Source organism: Odontesthes bonariensis, chromosome 3 (genome assembly GCF_027942865.1).
Source record: "Odontesthes bonariensis isolate fOdoBon6 chromosome 3, fOdoBon6.hap1, whole genome shotgun sequence".
Classification (NCBI taxonomy): domain Eukaryota; kingdom Metazoa; phylum Chordata; class Actinopteri; order Atheriniformes; family Atherinopsidae; genus Odontesthes; species Odontesthes bonariensis.
The window spans coordinates 9,436,533-9,454,617 of NC_134508.1; the positions used below are offsets into that span (position 1 = coordinate 9,436,533).

Consider the following 18,085-nt stretch of genomic DNA (forward strand, 5'->3'; position numbering starts at 1 on the left):
TTTGAATTCCTCCCAATCAGATTTTTCCCCAGATGATGGATATTTGCACTCTCTGCTCGGATTATGATCCACACAAAACAGAAGTGATGATTCTCCTGTCAGAACCCTTTGCTTGTTTTCACAAAATGCACGACCATCAATCAGGACGCAAAGCAACAACGTTGGTGATGTATGCGGTCTGAGCCGGAGCCAAGTTCTTCAGTTTAAGGCTAAACATGATACTCGCCAAGAGGAGCCGGGGGGGGGGGGGGGGGAGGGGGAGAGAAGAGAGAAGGAAAGGGGGAAGAGGAGGGAGAGGAGGGGGACGTTTGAAGCATTTTATGTCATAATCATGAAAAAAAAACAGAAAATAGACAGTGAAAGGTGAAGGGAAAAGACGAGTGGAAGGAAATTATTGGACAATTATGAGTGTGGGAATGAAAGGAAGAAGGATTAGAAGTCAGAAAAAGGAAAATTTGAGAAGGAATGGGAGTATATCGTGAAAAAAGCTGAGAGAAACATGCATTAAGAGCCGAGGGGAAACCAAAAAAAAAAAAAAGGCAGCAAGAATCCCAGAGAGTGGAGGTGAAGAGAAGTTAAAAAAAAAAGGCTCAATTATAATACCTAAAGATGTCAAGAAGAAAAGCAGATTTGAAGGGTGGGGAGGTCTGAAAGAGGAGGAGGAGAAAAAGCACAGAAAAAGGGAGTGGAGAAGCAGCTGGGAGGCAGAGCTGGAAAACAAAGTGTCCAACAGGAGAGCAGAAATGAGGAGGACGAAGGACGAGGCAGAACTGTGCGTCTCCAGCTGACATCCAAAGCCTCTGCTGCTGCAGGACTGAACGCTATCAGCAGCGAGCAGGCGGCTGCCAAGCCCTCTGACACACCAACACAAACTCACGCTCAGAGCTGGATATGACTCGGACGCTGGGGCAGTTTCGTGTGCCGGACCTGGAGTGACAGTCGGGAATAACTGGTTCCTCATCCTGTCCGGTAGGTTTAATTTGCTTTTAACTGTTGCAATGACTCATTGTGGAGTTATTGATGATGAGTGTTTTTTGTTTTTAAAGCTTTAAACTGGAGTTGGAATGGGCTTCTTGAAGAGTTAAGACCTCTATTTTATGAATAAATACAAAGGCACAGCAAAGCTTGGGTCCTTTTGGTCGATTTCATATTAAATCCCTGGAAGTTGTTTTTCTTGTTCACTCAAGAAAAACGTCTTTGTGGCTTTTCCTCGACTTGTTTGTTATGCGGCATTGGAATAAAGTTAAAGTGGTTTCGGTGATGTATGTGAGTGGAGGAAGTGATGGTGGAACACACACACAGATCAGGGATGCTGATCTCCCAGGATTAATGGCTCAGAGTTGCTGGGTGTTGTTGGTCTGAGCCGCAGCGTCCCTGGAGCTCAGCGTCAATCTGCTGCAGGATCACTCACACGTGTCCTGATCCCCTGTTATTGCTCAGAAACATGACTTTTTTATGTTTGCCTCGGTTTATTTTCAGATATTATGTTTCATCTCTACAGAAATGAAAAAGCAGCAACGTGATTCTGCCCGTAAGGAACTTTGGCTGAACTCGGTTCACTTTGTGCTTCGATTTCACAGCATCTCCCCGTTACTTATGCGTGAAACCTCCCATTTCTGCATTAAAAACGTTTAAAAACAACCAGCTTTTTACAGTTTGGTTGATTTGTGCTTCCATTTCACAGCATCTCCCTGTTACTTATGCATGAAACCTCCCATTTCTGCATTAAAACGTTTAAAAACAACCAACTTTTTACAGTTTGGTTGATTTGTGCTTCGATTTCACAGCATCTCCCCGTTACTTATGCATGAAACCTCCCATTTCTGCATTAAAACGTTTAAAAACAACCAGGTTTCTACAGTTTGGCCGATTTGTGCTTCAATTTCACAGCATCTCCCCGTTACTTATGCATGAAACCTCCCATTTCTGCATTAAAACGTTTAAAAACGACCAGGTTTCTACAGTTTGTGCTGCCCAACAGTGGCATCACGTCCCGTTTTATAGCTGATGGTAATGTTCACAGGTCAAAAACTCAAACTCCTGCCATTTGTTTGTGTTCTGAAAGAGGAAACAAAGATGGCTGCCTGAAGGTTTGTATGAAACTGTATGAAAAATGGGATTTTGTAAACATGCAGTACCTCTGTCGGCCATTAGGCGCCAGAAACAAGTTTCAACAGACTTCCTTTAAAGAACAACTTCTCCCCAGTCAATATATCTTTTTACCAACAGTGATTGTGATGTTGTTAGATTCACTCTTATGAAACATTCCAGTCTACAAAGAATTATGTAGCCAGTTTATGTTTGTGGAAACCACAATTATGCATCATTTGTGCATTTGTCACCCAAATGACACTGTTAGGTTTGTGAGGAATGTGCAGGCTAAACAGGGGCTGTGTAATCATGTTGTTCTCCCCAACCTTGACAAGGTGCTCGAATTTCTTAAACCTAAGCAACCAGTTTTACGGCAAATATCAAGGAAAAGTTCCCAAAGAGGGTAAAAAAAAAAAAAAAAAAAAAACGTTAACAAGACAGAGTGGAGCAGGGATCTAAAAAGAAATAAATCTCGACAATAAGATGTCATACCTCAGTTTGCTTGGTGGTGCAGTGGATACTCACTGCTCTACGCTCCGGTAACTTCAGCGCTGTTGTTGATGTTGGTCCACCGACCTGAAAAGGACATGATTTATCGTCCTTCGTGGTAAAAAGCTTTATCTTTACCTCTGGAAAGGAGGGTGTGATTAGTTTCGTTAGCTTGTTTTAGGACAAACCGTGCAAACCAGAAACTGGACTAAAAAGAAAAGTAAAGAGTTGGGCTGTGTTCAAAACCGCATACTTCCATACTGCATACTAATCAATCAGACAGTATGCAGAGCGTTTACCCACAATGCATTTCGCTCCTGCCCGAGCCGAAATCAGCCGGCCTGAAGCCAATTTCACTTAAGCTCTAAACTCTGTAAACTTTAGCAACATTTGAAACATTTTCAGGCGAGAAAGTAGTCGTTTAGATCCCCAACGTGTTGAAAATCTGACAAAATACCGGCTGTTTACAATTTTGGTCCCACGAATTCGGCGCTAATAAAGCTAGCCGTAGTGAGCAACGCACTTCCGGTTATTTTCACAAAATAAAATACCCGTTACCTTTTATCATAGGGAAAGCCATTACAATACAATTGGTGCTTTTGTTTTGAAAACAGGAAGTGAACCTAACCTCGTTGTAGCTAGCTTGAAACTGCCGTTTAGACAGGAAATGACGATCGGCAACGTCACGTTACGTTGCATCTTGGGTAGTTTGAGTATGAGTAGTAACCTCATGATGCATACCCAACATTTCGGAGAATCTAGTATGCATCCGGGAACTTCTCGCTTACTCAAACTCGCATACTAACTCAAAAAGTTAGTAGTAGTAGTAGGAGTAGTATGCGGTTTCGAACACAGCCTTTGTGTTTTCATAATTTGCTTCCTGTGCGACTTCTTCTGGTGTTATTCCATCCTCAGTAGCGCCTCCTACTGTGCTGGATGAGCACCACACTGGTTATGGTTGTGTTGAAGCTTTCTTTATCAATGTTGAATGCTGCTAGCAGAAGAGCAGCTTAAAAAGCTCTCGTTTGTTTCTTGAAGAAGCCAACAGTTCTGCGACCCAAAAGTTGTTTCCTTCATTCCGGCTTCAAGCTGATTTATCTGTCAGGTAGAAATGGGTCCCATTTGCTCGACATCACCCCATCGTTTTATCTTTAGCCTCCAAATCAGCGACTGCGTCTTTATCCGACTTTAGCTAACTTTGGTTGTTTGTTTTCAGTCACTTTAGATACACTGAAAGGACTTTATTCTGACGTTCTACCTCAGCTCACACCACTGCCTGCCTGGAAAAGCAATAACAACATTCCTGTTTAAATAATGGCCGATTACCAGCAGATATAATCACAATCTCATCTCCCAGTGTTTTCTCTCCTGGAGACGTTTCCTCCGTCCTCTCTTCTTCTCTCCTGGAGACGTTTCCTCCGTCCTCTCTTCTTCTCTCCTGGAGACGTTTCCTCCGTCCTCTCTTCTTCTCTCCTGGAGACGTTTCCTCCGTCCTCTCTTCTTCTCTCCTGGAGACGTTTCCTCCGTCCTCTCTTCTTCTCTCCTGGAGACGTTTCCTCCGTCCTCTCTTCTTCTCTCCTGGAGACGTTTCCTCCGTCCTCTCTTCTTCTCTCCTGGAGACGTTTCCTCCGTCCTCTCTTCTTCTCTCCTGGAGACGTTTCCTCCGTCCTCTCTTCTTCTCTCCTGGAGACGTTTCCTCCGTCCTCTCTTCTCTCCTGGAGACGTTTCCTCCGTCCTCTCTTCTTCTCTCCTGGAGACGTTTCCTCCGTCCTCTCTTCTTCTCTCCTGGAGACGTTTCCTCTGTCCTCTCTTCTTCTCTCCTGGAGCCGTTTCCTCCGTCCTCTCTTCTTCTCTCCTGGAGACGTTTCCTCTGTCCTCTCTTCTTCTCTCCTGCCTTTCAGAGGGAGGTTTTGCTCTCAGAGCCAGAGCATCAGTTTCTCATGAACCCCTCAGTGAGTGCAGCTCGAAGCTGACAGGCTGCCAGAGAAAACGTCAACACAACAAGCCGGGTCACGATCCCCCACCCCTTGCTCCCTGTGTCCTTATTCCCTCCTTCTTTCCTTTCCTTGGGGGGGTTGGAGCGGGTTTGTAGATGGTGGAGGTAACTGGCTCAGTTGTGGTCGCCGTTTCTGGCTGATTAAAGCGTTTCTGAGAGCTCAGAAAGAAAACTGTTGGGTGAATATCTCCCACACGTCACTGGTTTCATGCTAAATGGTTCAGACTCCTGAACAAAGCCTGCATTAGTGGACAGGAAGCGCACTCATTATCACGTTATCAGTAACGGTGAGCATTAACAGAGCTCGTCTTTGTGGTTTAATTGAGCGTGGCGATGTTTGCTGTGGTTGTTGTCTTGGTTTCATTGTCACCCAAACGCTGGATGACCGTCATGTTTGGGGAGGGATCCTTTGCTCTTTAACATGGTGTGTAATGTGAGGTCGTGCCGTGTGATCGCTCTTTTTTTTAGCAGATGCTGGCCGTGATCCGCAGCTTTGTTCTTCAGCCAAGAAGAAGAAGAAATCCTGATTTAGATACAATACTGTGTAAAAGTGTTGATAAGGCACTAATTTCTTTAGATTTTCCTTCCAAGCAGCCAGACTTTCTCGTAATCTGTCCAGTTCTCGAGGCTTTCTGAAGCTTTTTCAGTCATTTTCAGTCCTTGGTCCTGATTATTTTCTATTTGTCCATTAAGCCACTCAACTCTGACCTATGAATCGTTTAAGCATAAAAAAGGTGCCGAGCTCAAAGGATGAACAAGTGTTGTGTTCGACTGTTTGAGCTTCACAGAAAGCTGGTCTTGATTCGGGCGCCGTGACCCTAAAGCTTCCTTAAAGGGATAGTTCGCCTCTTTTGACATGAAGCAGTATGACATCCCATATCAGCAACATCATTTATGAACATTTTCTTAGCCCCTGCTGCGTCCTGTGAGCCGAGTTCCAGCCTCGTTTTGGTGTTGATGAAGGTAGTCCGGCTAGTTGGCAGGGGCGCTATTTTCTCTCCCTTCGTATCACTGCGTGCTGCCGCCTGCTGACAGCCGCGCCTGTTACGGTGTTTGCTACTCAGAAGCAGGGGACTGCTCGGTCTGCACGATCTACACAGCGATTTTGTGATGCAAATGTATTACTCTTTTGAACGCATATTGTTCTGAGAAGCAAAACGCTTTATTTTTTAAACCCCAGCCAACTAGCCGGACTACCTTCGTCAACGCCAAAACGAGGCTGGAACTCGGCTCACAGGACGCAGCAGGGGGTAAGAAGATGTTCATAAATGATGTTGCTAATATGGGATGTCATACAGCTTCATGTCAAAAGAGGCGAACTATCCCTTTAACCTTTGAGAAGTGGTGGACTGATGGAATAAAAATCAGTTTGGATCTACTCCCGCTTCTCCACATGAGAACAAAACGGGAGTTTTTAAGAAGGACCCGATCAGCTCATGTGCTAATTCTGCCAAAGGATATAAAGCACCATAAAGCATTTGCTAACAAATAGAATTAAGTGTCAACTGAGGGAGGAAATCCAGAAGAGCAGATGGAAGCACTACAACTGAGACTGATTAACTACGGCACGGCGATACGTTAAATTCTTTCCAGAAATATCTTTGGATGAGATGGAACAACTTTACGCCAAAAGAAGAATCTGTGAATCCATCCAGGGGCTTCTGTTTTATCCTCTGACAAACTGGCTGGTAAGAAAATTAACTTGTGACGAAGATTAATTATTCTGGCCATCGAAAAAAAAAAAAAATAAGAAATTTCCACCACTTTAGATGCAATATATCAGTTTTTTATAAGCTTTTATAGGAAATAATAAGATCAGAAGACAATTAAATGCATCTGTAGTGATGAGCCTGCACAGAAAATGTCTTAAAAGTATTAAAGAGGGTTTATTTATTTATTCATTTCATCAGTATGCTGCACTTGAGTGTTTTGGCTCACTGTTGCAGCTTTGTGTTGTTTCTGGCTTTAAACTCGCTTCCCACCGAGAGCTGAGCGGCACACCTGGAGCCTTCAGCAGCTCAAAAACAGCACAGAAACACAGCAAAAACAGCACAGAAACACAGCAAAAACAGCCCAGAAACACAGCAAAAAGAGCACAGAAACACAGCAAAAACAGCACAGAAACACAGCAAAAACAGCACAGAAACACAGCAAAAACAGCACAGAAACACAGCAAAAAGAGCACAGAAACACAGCAAAAACAGCACAGAAACACAGCAAAAACAGCACAGAAACACAGCAAAAACAGCACAGAAACACAGCAAAAACAGCACAGAAACACAGCAAAAACAGCACAGAAACACAGCAAAAACAGCACAGAAACACAGCAAAAACAGCACAGAAACACAGCAAAAAGAGCACAGAAACACAGCAAAAACAGCACAGAAACAGCACAGAAACACAGCAAAAACAGCACAGAAACACAGCAAAAACAGCACAGAAACACAGCAAAAACAGCACAGAAACACAGCAAAAACAGCACAGAAACGCAGAACTCAAGAATGGACTTTTGGGTTATTTGTATGGGGGGAGGGTGTTTACATTTTCATGTAGTGGTGTGTGAAAAAGAAAGTGAACCATCTTTCAATTCTCAAGGACTGTGACCGGTCCAGGTACTTATCTGTCGTGGCTGCAGTCGGTCACACAAACTGAAAACATCAGAAAAATTCTCACATCTGACTCTAGAACACTTTGGTATCCAGAGGAGTTCATGGTGGACTCAGTGACTGTGAGGTGCCCAGGTCCTGTGGCTGCAGAACCAGCCCAGATCATCAGCCCTCCACCACCGTGCTTGACAGCTGGTGTGAGGTGTTTGTGCTGATATGCTGTGTTTGGTTTCCTCCAAACGTGCTGCTGTGCATTATGAGCAAACATCTCCACTTAGGTCTGGTCTGTCCAAAGGACATTGTTCCAGAAGTCTTGTGGTTTGTTCAGATGCAGCTTTGCAAACCTAAGCTGTGCCGCCATGTTCTTTTTAGAGAGAAGAGGCTTTCTCCTGCAGCCCTTCCACACAAGCCACACTTATTCAGTCTTTTTCTAACTGTGCTGTCATGACCTTTAACCTTTAACTGAGGCCTGCAGAGTCTGAGATGTAGCTCTTGGGTTTCTGACCTTGGGGTGACCTTTAACCTTTAACATGATAACTGAGGCCTGTAGCTCCGCCCCTCTCTTCACCCGAGTGTCCAGGACATACGGCCGCAAGTCCGACGATACAACCACAAAGTCGATCATCGAGCTGAGGCCTAGGGTGTCCTGGTGCCAAACGCACATATGGACACCCTTATGCCTGAACATGGTGTTCGTTATGGACAGTCCGTGACGAGCACAGAAGTCCAACAACAAAACACCACTCTGATTCAGATCGGGGGGGTCGTTCCTCCCAATCACGCCCCTCCAGGTCTCACTGTCATTGCCCACGTGAGCATTGAAGTCCCCCAGCAGGACGAGGGAGTCTCCCGGAGGAGCACTCTCCAGTGCCTCCTCCAGGGACTCCAAAAAGGGTGGGTACTCTGAACTGCCGTTCGGTGCATAAGCACAAACAACAGTCAGGACTCCTCCCCCCACCCTAAGGTCTACCGGGGTGAGCCCCAATGTACAGGCGCACAGCCGGGGGGCAATAAGTATGCCCACACCTGCTCTGCGCCTCTCACCACGGGCAACTCCAGAGTGGAAGAGAGTCCAACCCCTCTCGAGGAGGCTGGTTCCGGAGCCCAAGCCGTGCGTCGAGGTGAGTCCGACTATATCTAGCCGGAACCGCTCAGCCTCGCGCACCAGCTCAGGCTCCTTCCCCAGCAGAGAGGTGACGTTCCACGTCCCAAGAGCCAGCTTCAGTAGCCGAGGATCAGACCGCCAAGGTCTCCAACTTCGGCTGCGACCCAACTCAGAATGCACCCGACCCCCATGGCCCCTCCCACGGGTGGTGAGCCTGTCGGAAGGGGGACTCATGTCATATCTTTGGGCTGTGCCCGACCGAGCCCCACGGGCACAGACCCGGCCACCAGGCGTTCGCTGGCGGGCCCCACCCCCAGGCCTGGCTCCAGGGGGAGGCCCCGGTGAACCGAGTCCGGGCAAAGGCACGTGTTGTCCAATTATCATAGTCCTAATCATAGGGGGTTTTGTGAGCTGTTCTTTGTCTGGTCCCTCATCTAGGATCTGTTTGCCATGGGTGACCCTACCAGGGGCTTAAAGCCCCGGGCAAAGCTCCCAGACTCATTGGGGCACGCAAACCCCCCCCACCACGATAAGGTGACAGCTCATGGGGGGGGTCCCCTTGGTCCAAATTTCACAAATGAGGTACCGTTGGAATCCCAGACGAGGTCAACGCTTCTGATGACGCCATTTGCGCCATGTTGGATTTTCCGCCATTTTGAATTTCAAAATAATATCAAAAACCTTCAAAAAGCATTTAAGGTCACGCAGATTATCCGATTTCCACGGGACTTGACACATAGAATCTTCAGACCAAGCCGCACATAAGTTATCATGTGGATTTTTTCATTTCGCTTCTGTTTGCCCGTGGCAGCCAATCAAACTCTACGCCGACGCGCAAACAGGACGTTAGGCCGTATCTCTGTGATGCATTGATGTATCGATGCCAAACTTGGTGCATGGACTCATGACGCCTTCCTGAGCAGCCCAAGCTTTGCCTATTGTGCCATGCTGCTAGGACCCCCACATTGCTGCTTGCAGCTCTATTTCAAATAGTGAATTATTTGGTAATTTGCAAAAAATAGTTCAGTTCTCCTCTTCAAACATCTGCACGTTTCCATTGCTAAAATCCTGAAATGTACTTTAGGTTAAAGGGAAAAAAAATCTGTCCAAGAGTCGGAGTGATTTGTTTTCCAAATGATGGAGAACAGATTTTTGTAAGGAAACACTTTCAATGTTCCACGACTGCACAAATCATTCATTTTTTTCATTGTCATACATAAAGGGGCTTTTGTATCGGGCCTCTCGGGATCTTAAGGAAAAGGCTCCCGACTCCCTTTCAGTTCAGCAGGTCTGTGCATGTAAACAGACTCATTCATGTGTTCAAAAAAGTCAAAAGCACAACAATTATTTCTAATTTCTTCCACTTAAGGATAATTCAGTTTCAATTTTTTCACCTCCTTAAATCCGGCTGCTGATATTTTTAACAAAGAGCCTATGAAAACCTTTTAATTAGCTTTATTTTACATCTGTTGGCCCACTGTGGGTCTTTTTAACTGCTCACAAACCACTGAGGAGTTTGTTTTGGCTCCCTCCTATATTTTTCTGTCACAATTAACTGCACCGTGCTGACTAATAGAGCAAGAATGCTGTAAAAAACCTGAGCAATATGCTCAATTTATGATCCTCAGCTTTATAGTTTCAGACTTCTTATTCAGCAGATTTATTTTTCCAGCAGTTTAAGAAGTGTGAAAATGATTATCACGTTAAAACCAACATGATTCTGAAAGGATTCAGAGGAGGAACACCTCTGAAAAACACAGTGAACGCAGTTTATTGGTGCGCCCCACAGGTTCACGGTAAAAGATGCAGAAACACTGCATCGCTGTCTGGGCCCCGAGATCATTTCAAATGGACTGAGATCCAAGAGAAAAACCGTTCGAATCTTTAGGAACCCATCAGTGCATCATCAGCAGGCTGGTGTAGAGCGTAACAACCTTTTGAAGAGATCCTTTTCATCTGAATCAGGGGTGTGGAAGCAGGGAAACATCTAAAACCTGCAGGACGGCGGCCCCTCTGGGACCGGATGTGGGGATCCCTGCCGTAGATCATAGAGGCGATCGCTAGCTCATGTCTGATCTGCACAGTTCTGCTTCTCTCTCTCACTAGCCGCTTTCGGACAGAGCCGTTCTAAAGCCCCGTACACACACGTCGCTGCTATTTTCTCGCTCAGCGAGTGAAGTCAATAGAATGTCTATGTGTTCACGTGAGGCGAGGAGAGTACAAGCGATGCGATGTGGGCGGATTCCGAGATGAACATATTTCAACTTCGAGCGACGCGAGTAAAGCGAGTAAAAGCGAGTAGCCAATTAAAATGCAGAATGCAGATTATTGACAGGTGACGTTCCCCCAGTGTTCTCCAAACAGTGGCCACCCAAGCGAGTGAGCGAGTAAATAGCAGCGACGTGTGTGTACGGGGCTTAAGAACGGTCCTCCTCGAATTCCGTTCTGACAACCGCCCTTCTCCAGGGGAACTGTTTCAGTCTGCATTCCCACGAGTCGGGACTGATGCGACGCAACCGTCTGCGACAGCGACGTGTTACTTTAGCGCCACATTCAACAACAAAACAAAACAAAACCGGTAAAAGTAAGGAGAGAAGAAAAAAACACCACCAAGAAGCTAACATGGAGAGCAGGGAGGCCACCGTGTTCATGGTCTGCATGACGGTGATATTAATCATGGACGATCACATCGGGCGTCTAACATCGAGGCTGGAAGAGCTCACAGAGAGTCAGGATCGAGCGCAGGCCATACTTTTTCATTTCATGAAGGAAGGAAAGCAGAGCGCCACAGACAAAGGAGACCACGTGTGAGTTTAACTTATTAAACACGCGCAGGTTGTGTCCGTGTCGTATGAGGAAACATTTCAGCCGTGACAACATGACAAGGGGCGGAGCTACCAACCACCAAACACCTCCGTCAGATGTGTTCCTATGGAAACCAGAACAGACCCAGCTGAGGAGAAGGAGCTAAAATGGTTATAGGAACCGAGGGCCGTGGTCCCGAGTTCCTGTATGTGCGAATGCGGGAAAAAACGGCCCCGTTCCTGAAAAGGTTATAGGAACTGCCAAAGGTTCCTACAGTGGGAATGCGGCTATTCACTGATACTCTTCTACTGAACTCTCACCTGCAAACGCTTAAGCTTGGTTTATAGTCGGTAACGCAAGATGCACGACGCAACGCAAGACGCAACGCAAGCCCTTGCGCGGTTGCAAGCCCCCCCTTGCGTGCTTGCGTGTGTCACCTCAATTTTCTAAACTTTACGCAAGACGCAAGCACAAGCCACTGGCTGTGTTCGAAACCGCCTACTACTTGAAAACGGCATACTCATCGATCTGAGTATGCAGAGCGTTTACACACAGTGCACTTCACTCCTGCCCGAGCCCAAATCAGCCAGCCTGAAAAGCTGATTTCCCTTAAGCTATAAACTCTGTAACTATATAACTTTAGCAACATTTGAAACATTTTCAGGCGAGAAAGTAGTCGTTTAGACCCCCAAGGTGTTGAAAATCTGACAAAATACCAGCTATTTACAAGAAGTAGAAGCATGAATCCACTCGAAGAGGTCCTGGCGGTGAATTTCCTTTCATCGTAGTAGGCTTGTCATTGAAAAAACCCGCTACTCCACCTACTGTCCTGGCGGTGAATCAACACGCAGCACACGCAAGCGCCGACAAAGCTAAATGAAGTATAAACGTCTCGAGCCATTAACATACGCGCAAGACGCAAGCGCAAGGGCAGTTAAAAAAGGTATAACTCAGCCTTTAGGGTTAGATGTACACGGTTAGATCTAAAGGTTCCAGAAATTGTCGCGGTTCCGACTAAAGGCGCATTCCCACTGTAGGAACCTTTTGCAGTTTTGCAGTTTTGCAGTCGAAAACATCAAACAAAAAATGTTCTGTCCTGTATTTTTCACATATTTCAGACGTCAAATGCACAAACTGACATTTTCTTTGAAATAATATAGAAAGTTTGAATTAATTTGCTAATCATTACTTTCTGTTTTTACTCCCTTTTCAGACATTAACCCATTTTATTAGAAGGAGGGTTGCACGTTTTCCAGTAGAGGAACATGTTGGCCCCTCTAAGCTGTCGAATGATAGAATTATACAAAAAGCTTTTATCAGCTAAATGCTGGCAGAAGATGTATTTCACAGTTAGATTAAAAGGTAACTTATTACACCGCAAATAGAGACAATGATAGTTTAACATGACATTAAATGGACCGGACAGCTCATTCGGTACATCGCTGCTCCCGGGTTACAGTCACAGACAAAAGCTTCTTGACCTCTTTAAACATTTAACTACAGATTTAACAGAGCTGTAAGATTCATTTGGGCATTTACCACAAGCCAAGTTTTATGGTTTTCATCAGTCAAATGTGTTTTGTGAATGTAAATAAGAACTTAAAGGAGCAGTTTTCTCTTTTTTTTGAGACGCAAATTAACTTTACTTTTTAAAGATGAAAACTTTCATTCCTAAACTCGTGTCGTTGTGACATTTTTATATGAAACCGTTTTACTTTTTACACACCGACGTAGCAAAGTAAATTGTGAGAAGTTCAGCTTCACAGAATAGTTTCCATAAAGTCTAATCAGGCAGATTTTATCATTTTCAGCAGCTGTAGTTATAATTCCTCTGGTTTTCCTCTCAATTTTATGCGCTTTAATTTACAGAAAGCCTCCACTTCACAGCATCTAGTCGTAATAACAACAAAACCCATAATGGTTGTCTGCGATCGTAAGCAAAGTGCTGAACAAGGCTCACATTGTACAGAGAGCAGCAGATTGGGGGCTGTTGCTGCCATAAATCTGTCTCAGAAATCTATGAAGAATGAGAGCATGAGCACAGATCCAATGATTTTCTAACCAAAATCTCATTAAGAAATGTGTGAACTTCTTATTACTGTTGAATAGTTCTGAATCCAGTTCTTATCGAGGCTGTGGACCCATACAGGAACCTCGGACCTCCTGCCCAAGTGCAGGACCAAGAGACTCAAACTCCTTTGTCCCTCACACCATCAGACTGTACAACTCCTCTCTGGGGGGAGAGGAGTTGTACAAAATTAAAAATCTTTTTTTAATTTTTCTGTAATGGTGCTGCTGGAATCTGAATTTCCCTGAGGGAACCTCCCAAAGGGATCAATAAAGTTCGATCTAATCTGATCTATATTTCCAGAGTGGATCCACACTACTGTTGGAACATTCCTTTGTAAGTTTTAAAACAAACTAACAGGCCGAGACATCAGCTTTAACTCCAGTTGTTCGTGAACTTCTCAGATAAATTTGCAACATTCTGCTCGGTGAAAGCTCTGGAGAAACATTTTCGTTCATCAGGACTTTTAAAAGTTAACCCCAGAACTAATGGAGTTACATTACATTACATTACATTACGGTCATTCTGCAGACACTTTTATCCAAAGCGACTTACAATAAGTGCGTTCCACATTGGTAGGCAAAAGAACTTCAGGTCACAAGAAATCACAAGTGCATTTCCTTCCAAAACCAAACAGCTAAAAGCAAAACTAGTGCTAGAGTAAGTGTGGTAAGTTAGGTACCGAGACAAATGGGAATACAATTTAGGAAACAAATAAGTGCGTAAGGAGCTAGGACGAAACAGGTGATGTCCTAAGAGGGCGGATCTGGGTAGTGTTTCCTGAAGAGGTGGGTTTTCAGCCTGCGGCCAAAGATGGGCAGCGACTCAGCTGTCCTGACATCAGTCGGGAGATCGTTCCACCATCGGGGTGCCAGAACAGAGAAAAGCCGTGACCGTGTGGATGGTGCGCAGAGACCCCTGAGCTCGACCACAGCCTGGAGGTATGAAGGAGCTGTTCCTTCCACTGCCCTGTAGGCCAGCACCAGAGTCTTAAACTGGATGCTGCAGCTACAGGGAGCCAGTGTAGAGAGCGGAGAAGGGGAGTGGTGTGGGAGAACTTGGGGAGGTTGAACACCAGACGAGCAGCAGCTTTCTGAACCAGCTCCAGAGGTCTGATGGCAGAAGCCGGGGCGCCAGCAAGGAGGGAGTTGCAGTAGTCCAGGCGGGAGATGACCAGAGCCTGGATGAGCACCTGTGCTGCCTTGTCGGTGAGGAAGGGGCGAATCCTCCGGATGTTGTAGAGGAGGAATCGGCAGGAACGGGTCACTGATGCGATGTTTGGCGAGAACGACAGTTGGTCGTCCAGGGTCACGCCCAGATTCCTCGCGGTCCGAGTTGACGTCACCACAGAGTGATCCATGGTGATGGCCGGGGCTCGGAAAGGGGCAGCCCTTCCCCGGGAGAAACACCAGCTCAGTCTGGTCCAGGTTGAGCTTAAGGTGGTGCATCGAGTTGAATGCTGGCTTGTTGCACATTCTAAAAATGCGCATTAATTGCAGATTGCAGAGCAAAGTGGTGGATGGAGAATGGTTGAAGAAAGACGGATCTTCCTCTGTTCCCAGCATCCCACTCAATCCACTCACCTGAATGCTACGTCCTGCTTTTCCCTTTAGTTTTCTTGAGAACTTCTGGAAGTTTGGTGTGTTTTGCATGGATGTTTGTGCTTTGACAGAGTTGCATAGTTTGTGAGTCTGGGCATCTGTAAGTTCTGAGCCTGTAAGTGGGCAAACTTTGTCTTCCACCAATCTGTTTCCAGTGTAGATGTGTGCATACGGGCCACAGGTCAAATAGCACAATCAGCTGTAGTTTCATACACTGTATTATTTATTACGCTCTTAAATTGTTAATACTCAGTCATCAGAATGCGAGGAACATTTTATGGTTGCAGCCTGTCGACGTTCAGCTGCTTATTCTTTATATATTGCTGTTACAGTCCAGGGCAGCGGTTTCTGGCCTCCTGAGTCTTACAATAAATCTGGGGCCTCATGAGACCATAAAGGCGGTAGTAAACATTCAGACTTATTTCTATTGCACCACTTCATGGAGGTGGAAACAACTCCGAACCAAAAGGTTTCATTGTGCTGGAATTTAGTAAATTTGTTCATATATTTTTAAATGGGAAGGAAATGAGGATCGTCATCATCTGCAGAGACGAATCTAAGTTCTACTTCAGAGAAGGTACTTTCATAGCACATATTGATATAAACTGATATTATATCTGACCAAACAGCAACAACCGGTACAAAATCCTTGTGTAAAAATTGGGAAGATGTTGGATGTAACGGGTGCCACAGGTCAATGACTCCGACCCGCTGCCACATTATTTTAGTAGCATGTCCACGTTTCATATGTACATGTCGCACGTCTCAATGAATTGATATGTGATCTTTTATTGTATTGTATTGAGCTTGTATTCTTTATTAATAAGATTATTTTATTCAATATAAGGGCCTGAGCATTTATTCCCCTATTTAAATCTTTAAAGGCCGTTTTCTCAAAATCACTTTTTTGTATTTTTCCAGTATCAATATCTCAGCCTATGGAACACCTACTAACACCAAACTTTCCAGTTATACACTTAGCAGTATGCTGAAGATATTTACAGAAGGATTTGTTGATAAATCATTCCTGGCCTGATTTATGTGACATTATCATCAAAAAATATGGCGAAAATCGATGTTTTTTTTAGGCTATGGACAGTATATTTTGATTTCCTAGAAAATGAAGGCAGATATCCTGAAATCCCTCTGTAATTTGCACCTGGCTTTATCATATGTACAGATCTATCTTCCGGAAATATATGCAAATTTGCGCATATATATATATATATATATATATATATATATATATATATATATATATATATATATATATATATATGAGATAATGCTGAATTTGCATAATTAAACATACAAATTTCTAAAACTTGTAATACATTTTTTTCATACTTATATAAGTAAGTAAGATATCTATTATTTTAAAATATTACCCTACTCACCTGTAGTGTCACAAATCATTAATTCACTCACGTTCAGTGGATAGCCTGCAGCCTCAATTCACACCTGGACACAGCATACAAAAAGTCCTCCTTCTCCCCCCTGTGATGGGCGTCAACATACAAAATCACAACTTTAGGTAAATAAACAATACATGACGCCATAACAAGGACTTTTATCGTTCATATTGTGTCACTTACGTCGATCTGCCCCTCAGGTCCGTTCTCAGCAGAATGGAGTTGTGTTTACTCGCCACACACCAGCTAGCAGTCGCTAGCTTCACGGTCACCAATATTTCGCGGGTCTGTCAGGTCTCACGGGACTTCCGAGTTCTCTCGAGATTTGCAGTCGCGCTGGTCTTAAAGTGACAGTAACCTATTTTACTCCCCTATAACTCAATAAGGACACAGAAAGCACTGTAACCCCAGTTCACCTGGCTACATTATTTTTCTAAGAAAAAGTTTGTTTTCAGTGTTTTACTTTTCTCTGTTTCTGTTAAAAACCAGTAAAAGTGCTGCCGAAGTTATTTATATTTACATTATTTACCAGATAATCTGAATCATTAACCAACCAGAAATTAGTCTTTCAGATAAGGTCACACCACTTTTACAAGTAGTTTCAATAAATGTCATGCTTTTGCTATCATTTTACATTGAGTACAAATAAATTGGGATTTGATTCTCACCAGACAACAAATTAGTGCATTATCTAATTAATAACCTACACACACAAAAGCACATATTTGAATTTCTTTAGATGTGCAAATGAAAAGTTATGATGTTGGCTATATCTAGCTTTCACTTCAGCAATGTGGCTACAAAGAACTCCTAAAGTAGTTAAAAAAAAAAAGCCCTAATACTTTAAATCTTGCTTCTATACAGAACTTAATCTAAATTAATTTATTTAGCTTTCAAAGACTGGTAAAATTGTTTCCTCAGAGCTTATTTAAAAAAAAAAGAAAAAATATGAAACGTGTTCATTCATTTCTCTGCTACAAACACACATGTTACATGTTCAGCAGGACCTCACATGAGACAGAAAAGCTTTGAGCTCAAACTGTGGAGAGTTCAGGCTTATAAACAGAGATCTAAAAGCCCCACGGGTCCAATCTGACACGCCCCGCTGGTGCCACAACAGTCCACCCCGAGTCAGAGATCCAACCTGCGCTCTGATCCCTGACCGGTCAGCGGAGGGTGTTTAACCACACGTACCAGGTTAAACACGGCCATTAAAAATGAGGATCTGTGTCCTGCTAAGGGGAATTAAAAGGCAATCCTTCAGGTTTTAGACTTTGAAAGATTTTTATTTACCTAAAAGTTAAAGCATTTTGTTTCATCGCGCAGCTCGACATCAGCAGTGTGCCCGTAATATCTCCTACATTCATGTTGGTGTTTTATCATTTCCCAGCATGTGCCTTTTTTCCCCTGATCGAGCCCTGCAGATTCTTCTGTTCTCTGCAGATAGGAGATGACGCCGTCCTCCGTGCTGTCGGGCAGATTAACTGAATACAGCACAACTGACCTGAGACCTGTTCCATAACAAAGTGTTCACTTTCCTCAACGTATTCTAACAAGGGCTGGGCCAGAGAGAGGGGGAACAACATGCAGCAAAGGGCCGTCCGATGCGGGACTCGAACCGGGGCCAGTTGCAGCGACGAGGACTATAGCTTTTTGTACATGGGGCGCCTGCTCAACCCATTACACCACAGACCACCCCTGTTTTATTATTTATTTTATTATTGTAAAAGTCTGCTGCTCACAGGCTTTTATTTTGTAAAAGTCTGTTGCTGTCTGCTGAGGAACCGGAAAAGATAGTAATCGGCGGATCCACCAAACATGGAGAAGGGTACGGAACTTTTACTCGGCCATTTTCATTTTAAAGTTCTTCCAGACGGCGGAGTCGACAGAACCAAAGTCATCTGTAAACACT

The 18,085-nt window shown here is 44.4% G+C and overlaps 1 protein-coding gene across 2 annotated transcripts in view; it reads left to right on the plus strand.

Moving 5' to 3' along the window:
- Positions 1-358: 358 nt before the first annotated feature.
- Positions 359-18,085, plus strand: part of ripor3 (RIPOR family member 3) — a 97,023-nt gene continuing 79,296 nt past the window's right edge. The window contains exon 1 of one of the 2 annotated variants that reach the window (XM_075460200.1): positions 359-969. The gene's annotated coding sequence lies outside the window, so the exon portion shown is untranslated. The remainder of the gene's footprint in view (positions 970-18,085) is intronic. The other variant, XM_075460199.1, reaches the window with a different exon arrangement.